Source organism: Penaeus chinensis, chromosome 3, assembly GCF_019202785.1.
Source record: "Penaeus chinensis breed Huanghai No. 1 chromosome 3, ASM1920278v2, whole genome shotgun sequence".
Taxonomy (NCBI): domain Eukaryota; kingdom Metazoa; phylum Arthropoda; class Malacostraca; order Decapoda; family Penaeidae; genus Penaeus; species Penaeus chinensis.
In genome coordinates this window covers 43,410,926-43,417,895 of record NC_061821.1, presented here as the reverse complement: position 1 = coordinate 43,417,895, position 6,970 = coordinate 43,410,926, and the positions used below count along the sequence as shown (strand labels likewise).

General features: G+C 36.2%; 1 protein-coding gene across 1 annotated transcript in view; it reads right to left on the bottom strand.

Annotated features, from left to right (window-relative positions):
• Window positions 1–3,370, bottom strand: part of LOC125042971 (Down syndrome cell adhesion molecule-like protein Dscam2) — a 106,275-nt gene extending 102,905 nt beyond the window's left edge. The window contains exon 1 of the mRNA XM_047638832.1: window positions 3,235–3,370. The gene's annotated coding sequence lies outside the window, so the exon portion shown is untranslated. The remainder of the gene's footprint in view (window positions 1–3,234) is intronic.
• Window positions 3,371–6,970: the final 3,600 nt, after the last annotated feature.

Genomic DNA, 6,970 nt, shown 5'->3' with positions numbered 1-6,970 from the left:
CCCCTCCCCCCTCCCCCCTCCCCCCTCCCCCCGCGGACGCCAAGGCAGGGGGAGGGGAGGGGGAGGAGGAGGGCGGGGAGGAGGAATAGGAAGAGGGAGATGGTTAATAAATAAATAATAAATAATAATGCTATTGACTGTAATGAATAGCTCTGAGAATGTCGAACCGTATTCATGTTGCCAAATGTAGAACAAGTATGAGTGAGGGTAAATATCTTCACAATACCAGAGATGAATTTATTATATCTCTTGCATTGTGAAGATATTCCTTCTCAGTCATACTTTTTCTACATCTCTGAGAATATATAAACTTATGATGAACATGATATCTCTGTTATTTGCGTTTGAATTCGTAAAGGGAGGGAGCAGGAATATAAAGGGTTGTAAAGATAAAATCAATAGCAATAGATATCTTTCATAATATATATACATTATAAATAAAGTATTTCCATATTTACTTTCATCATTATTTCATTAGGGAGGGGGCAGGAATATAAAAGGGGGTGAGTGTTGCCAAAATGCTATTGACTGTCATGAATATCGAAGCGAATATATAAACACATTAAACAATATCTCTATGTTTATTTTCATCATCATTTACTCGGTATTTTATTTGAATTCGTGAAAGGAGGGAGCAGGAATATAAAAGGGGGAGGGAAGGTTGTCAAAGTGATATCAATAGTAAAAAAATATATTGACAATATATAAACTACATGGAATCCTCTTGATTATTATCAACATTATTTACTCGGTAATTAATGTCTGATTTCGTAAATTCACAGAGAATGAGATCTAATTTTAGATAACCATATATTTATAATAAAATAATTTCCATGTTGATAATAAATGTATAATATCAATTTATCAATTATATCACATAAGTTCTACGCAGCACAATGGATGATAATAATAAAAAAACGTGTTTTAACTAAGAATTAATGAAGGAAAATGCAAAATGGAAATGGCATAATTGTTAATTCTGCAATGAGACTTTCACTCGCTTATTCATTTTAAAGAGTGAGATATTCTTTTTGTGTGGTTTATGCAAATCTGTAAAATAAATACTTCTGTTTCTACTGCTAATACTCGTGTCTGTGTGTCTGCCCCTCCCCCTCTCTCTCTTTCTCTCTCTCTTGTTCTATCATTCTCTCTTTCTCTCTCTCTCTCTCTCTACCCCTTCCCTCCTCTCTCTCTCTCTCTCTCTCTCTCTCTTTCCCTCTCTCTCTCTTCCTATCTCTTTTTCCCTTCTCTCTCTCCCTCTCTCTTTCTCATAAACATACGCACAACTATTTAAGTAAACACAAATAAACACCCACCCACACCCACATTCACACACACAAACATACAAACACACACAAGCCCCCCTGTTTCCGCCCCCCCCCCTCGCTTTGGGATTGGTCGTGGGTGGGGGGGGGGGACCAATCCCAGAGCGAGTCCTTTCCAATCTCTCCTTGTCTCGCGCTCGGTGGGATTCGGCAGGACAAAGATGGTTCGACCTGCCTCGTTTACGTGAACCAACTTCCGAACATTCCTCAAAATAAGTTCGGAGCTTCGGTGACGTTTTCGAAATTTTGAAATGGACGAAGGGATACGAGAATACTGAATTATTTCGCTTTCTGTTTGTTCTGGCGAAGCTATTTGTCTGTCTGCCTGCCTGTCTTTCTATCTATCTATGACTTTATCTATTTGTCTGTCTATCCGCTTATCTATTCATTTGCCTATCTATATGTCTATCTGTATATCTGTCTAACCTTTTATCAACCTATCTATCTTTCTACCTATCTATCTATCTATCTATCTATTCTGTATTCAATATTTACTTATTTATCTATTAACTTATTCATGGACCCTTTGATTTATATCATTTATTAATCTCACTTTTAAAAATTATTTTCCGACATAGATAGATAAATACATTTCTAGATAGAGAGATAGATAGATAGGGAGATAGATATACAGAGACAGAGAGAGAGAGAGAGAGAGAGAGAGAGAGAGAGAGAGAGAGAGAGAGAGAGAGAAGACAGAAAGACAGACAGACAGAGAAAGAAAGAGAGCGTGAGACAGATAGACTTACAGACAAACACTCCGTATAGACCGAGGGGAACAAAGCGGAGATTGATTATTTAAAATGATCTGCCGCGAACAAAGCGGAGACGCGGACAGCCCGAGCGGAGGGCGCCGCCGGTCCCTCCCTCAGCGCGCCAAAAAGTGTACTGAAGCGAAAAGCGAACACGCCCCTTTAAGTACCGAAAGAGAGTACATTCGCTGATTGTCTTTTGTTTCTGTTCGCGCGGCTGAGAAAAAGAAGAAAAAGAGAAAAAACAGTAACAAAGAAAGGCAGAATAAAGATAAAACCAATAAGAATGTTTATCGTTTTCGACAAGTGAGCTGGAAGGAGCCGTTGGATGTGGTTTACTGGAAAATCAACTCGAGTAAGAGTAATTGCAGTTAGATCACGAGCATTGCCATTTTTATTGTATGAAGTCTATAACATGTCTTATCAATAATTCACTCTTAATAAACGTAGACGCACATGCACACACACACACACACACACACACACACACACACACACACACACATATGTATATATATATATATACATTTATACATATTTACACCGTGTATCTCCTGCCCTGCTATTATACCTCACTATCCCCCCATAACAGCCTAATTAGCTTTCATGGTAACCCGTTACCGTCATTACAGTTACAGTTATTATCACCGCCTTCCTGTCTTCCTAAATTCCCAGCTGATTGGGCGCTATAAAGACTTCTTTTAATGCCGTTCAAATACTTTTATTTTTCGAAATTCAGTCCATTTACAATCCTAGTGGAATCGTTATTGTCATTGAAGTTTTAATTCTTTTTCATATATATATACACTGAAATATTACATTAGTGACTTTAAAATAGGCTTTGACATCTTTGGAGAGCCAGCAGTCAAAAAATTGATTTACAATTACATAAAAGAAATATAGAATAATGCATTTAGAATAGAATGCCCTTTTGATCATATATTTCCTTCAAAAGACATAGATCAGAAGAATCTATCGAGGAAAAGGAAAAAACTGATCGAAACATTATGACAACGAAAAAACAAAAAACGAAAATATAATAAAACAAAATAAAAACGGCATAAAATCCCTCCCTCCCCTTTTCACGAAATCACGAAAGCATAATAACATCTCAATAACAAACCAAATCCCGCCCCGAATGACTGACAGAGCCCTACCTTGGATCGTGAGCGACGCGGGCGGGCTGGTGACGGGCGTGTGGGCGGCCCTGTGCCTCACTCTGCAGCGGAAGGTCGAGCGGGCGTCATTCTGCGTCACGTCCTGGATGTAGAGCGTCCTTTCCGATCCGTAGACGTACCTGCAAAGAGGGAGAACAGGAGGAGTGACGTGGACGAAGCCGAGGATTTGAATGGTGGTCGGTTTTCCCGCCATTTTCTTTTTTTTGGGGGGGTGTTTTTCTTGGCGGGAAAATTCGAAAGCGTTGGTTGACTTACCTAATCTTTTTTGGCTTATATTTTTTATAAACTGATAAAACAATGGTGTTGGTTGACTTATTTTATAATCTTTTTTGGTTTATATTTTTCTTTTATACTTTTTTTTTTCTTCAAGCAAGTCTCCTCGTTTAGAGAGAGAGAGAGAGAGAGAGAGAGAGAGAGAGAGAGAGAGAGAGAGAGAGAGAAAGAGAAAGAGAGAGAGAGAGAGAGAGAGAGAGAGAGAGAGAGAGAGAGAGAAAGAGAGAGAGAGAGAGAGAGAGAGAGGGAGAGAGAGAGAGAGAGAGAAAGAGAGAGAGAGAGAGAGAGAGAGAGAGAGAGAGAGAGAGAGAGAGAGAGAGAGAGAGAGATTAGAAGAGTAATAAGAATACGGATAAAAGGAATAATAGAAGAAACCATAAAAAAGTTGTATAAAGATGATTGTGGGTTGTGATAATGATAAAGGTTGTGATGCGATTCCGTACGGGTTGTGATGGCAATATTACCGTACGTATTTTATGATAATTAAGTTATGATATTATACACACTGCCTTTTGTGTGACATGATACACCAAGCGAAGTGCAGATTATCATATTTAGCTGATGTTATTATATAGCATTTCGCCTGTGTAAAAGAATGAGTGTCTTCGTACGAGTGATCTCCAATGAACCTATTTTTTAGTTTCCAGCGGTGTTTTCCTCGCCCTCAAGTATTGTGGAGAAACACCAGAAGACAGAAGACGATCAATGATGATCGGCGTTCAATATTGTTTTTTTTACTTTTTTTTTTCTTTTTTTTTTGGCGGGAAAATTCGACTGTGGTGGTTGACTTACCCTTCTTTTTTTTAATACTTTCCATATATACTTTTTCCCTTCCCGTAAGTTTCCTCGTTTACAGAATGGCCAAGTCCGTTGTTGCAAATAGCTTTTTTTTTTTTTTTTCGGTCTTTTTTTTTCCTTAATCGGACTCGTTCCCGCGAGAGGTCCCGCCGCGACGCCTTCTTGCGCTCTTTTGTTTTCTGCTTTTTCTTTACCGTTATTTTAACTTGAAAAAAACAATGTTTTTGGTTCTTTTTGTGCGGTTTCGCTACTTCTTTTGTTTTATGTTTTTTCTTTTTTTCCTTTTTTTGCTTGTGCTTTCTCCTTTTTTTTCTTATTCAAGTTTTCTTTGCGCATTCACAAGCTACATTTTCTTTTGTTTTTCGCTCTACTCACGCTTTTATTGCATTTTCCTTCCTTCATTCTAATCCTTCTCCTAGCTCCCTTTACTTTTTCTTCCTTCCCTCGAACCCTTCTTTTCACCCTCATTTTCTCTTCTCACTTCTTTCATTCCTCTCAACACTTCTCTCTATCTCCCTTCTTTCCCCCCTCCTTCCTCTCTCTCCTCCTTTCCCCCCTCTCTCTCCTCCTAACTCTCTTCTATCTCTCTCTCTCTCTCTCTTTCTTTCTCTCTTTATCTCTCGCTCTCTTTCGCTCTTTCTCGCTCTCTCTCTCGCTCTCTCTCTCTCTCTTTCTCCTCATTTCCTCTTCTTCTCTCTCTCTTCTCCTCCTCCTTCATCTTTCTCTCCTACCTCTCTCACCCCCCCCCCCCGCCCCCGCCCCCCGTGAGTCCCCAGCGCCCCCCAGCCTCGCGTCCTGAGCCAAACGCCCTCTCCTCGGCCGCGCCAGAGAGGCTTCGCCGGCAGCCGCGACGCTTAGCGGGAGGCTGTGGGATGTCCTTTCTTTGTTATTGTTATTATTATTGTTATCATCATTATTATTATCATTACCCTTATTACTATTATTATTATCATTATCATTATTACTATTGTTATTATCATTATCATTATTACTATTATTATTATCATTATCATTATTACTATTGTTATTATCATTATCATTATTACTATTGTTATTATCATTATCATTATTACTATTGTTATTATCATTATCATTATTACTATTATTATTATCATCATTATTACTATTATCATTTTTGATATCATTATTATTATTATTATTATTATTATTATTATTTTTAATATCATTATTATTATTATTATTATTGTTATTATTAATATCATTATTACTATTACTATTATTAGTATTAATATCATTATTATTATTGTTATTATTTGCCTCCTCTTCCTTCTCCGTCTTCCCTTCCTCCTCCTCCTCCTCCTCCTTCTACTTCAATGCTGCTTATCAATATTAGGTATTGCATTCAATTTGCAATTGGTAACTTTCAACTAATAAGTATTGCAAACTGATACCTTTGACGAGATACCTTTCAGTAATGATAACTTCATTCCTTAACATAATGATATTAAGATATGATCAAAGATGTTATTATTATCATGTACATTATACTATAATCATAAATATATGTTGTGAGCTCATTAATTTAATCAACCTGTCGCCTCGTAATGTGTCTTTCCTTCTTTTCTGTATATCATATACTTGTCTGTCTATTTATCTGTCTGTCTGCTTATAGAGAATGAAATATAGAGGTAGATAGATAGACAGACAGATAGATAGATATATAGATAGATAGACAGATATATAGATAGATAGATAGGTAGGTAGGTAGATAGATAGACAGATAGAGAGAGGAAATGAGTGAGTGGAATAGAAAGATTGATAGATAGATAGATAGACTGAGAAAGAGAGGGAGTGAGAGAGAGAAAGAGAGAGAGAGAGATAAACAGAGACAGAAACAGAGAAAGAGGAAGAGAAAGAGAAAGAAAAATAGAAAGTAGAGGCACAGAAACAGAGAGAGAGAGAAAAGTGGAAACCAATTTTCCCTCAACTTGCATAAAGAATCAACTAACATTACTGTTGCAAAAAAAATCCAATTCCTTTTTATTGCAAAACTAAATCACAGATGATTGCGCGCAAAATAGCTTCAAATTGCTAAGGGAATTTAATAGCATTTTATGTTATTACTATTGTTACCAATATGATAATGATAATTCTTTTGTTATATGCATTTATTGTTATCATTGTAATTATATTAATTGCCATTATTGCTACCACTATTATTATTATCATCATTATCATAATTACTCCTGTAATTATCACTATTTATTACTATCATTACTGTTGTTATTTTCAATACTACTGCTACTATTATGATTATTGTTATTGTTATCAACTATATCATCTTAACTCTTATCATTGTGTCTTTATCATTCACTGTATTGCCATTACATTTATAATTATGGTCTTTTATTATCGCTATTATGAAGGTCATTACTACCATCATTATCATCATCACAATCATTATTATTGTTATCATTTCTGTTATCATTGTCATCATTACTGTTCTTATCATCATGATATAAGCATTATCTTTTTGTATAAGCTCATAGAATCAAAACATTTAAATTATCAAAATAACATAATATAAAAATCAAAACGCCCATTATTAACCACAAATTAATGATTAATCACAAATAAAAATATATGTATATTTAATCACTAATAGAAGTAAAAAACGCCCATA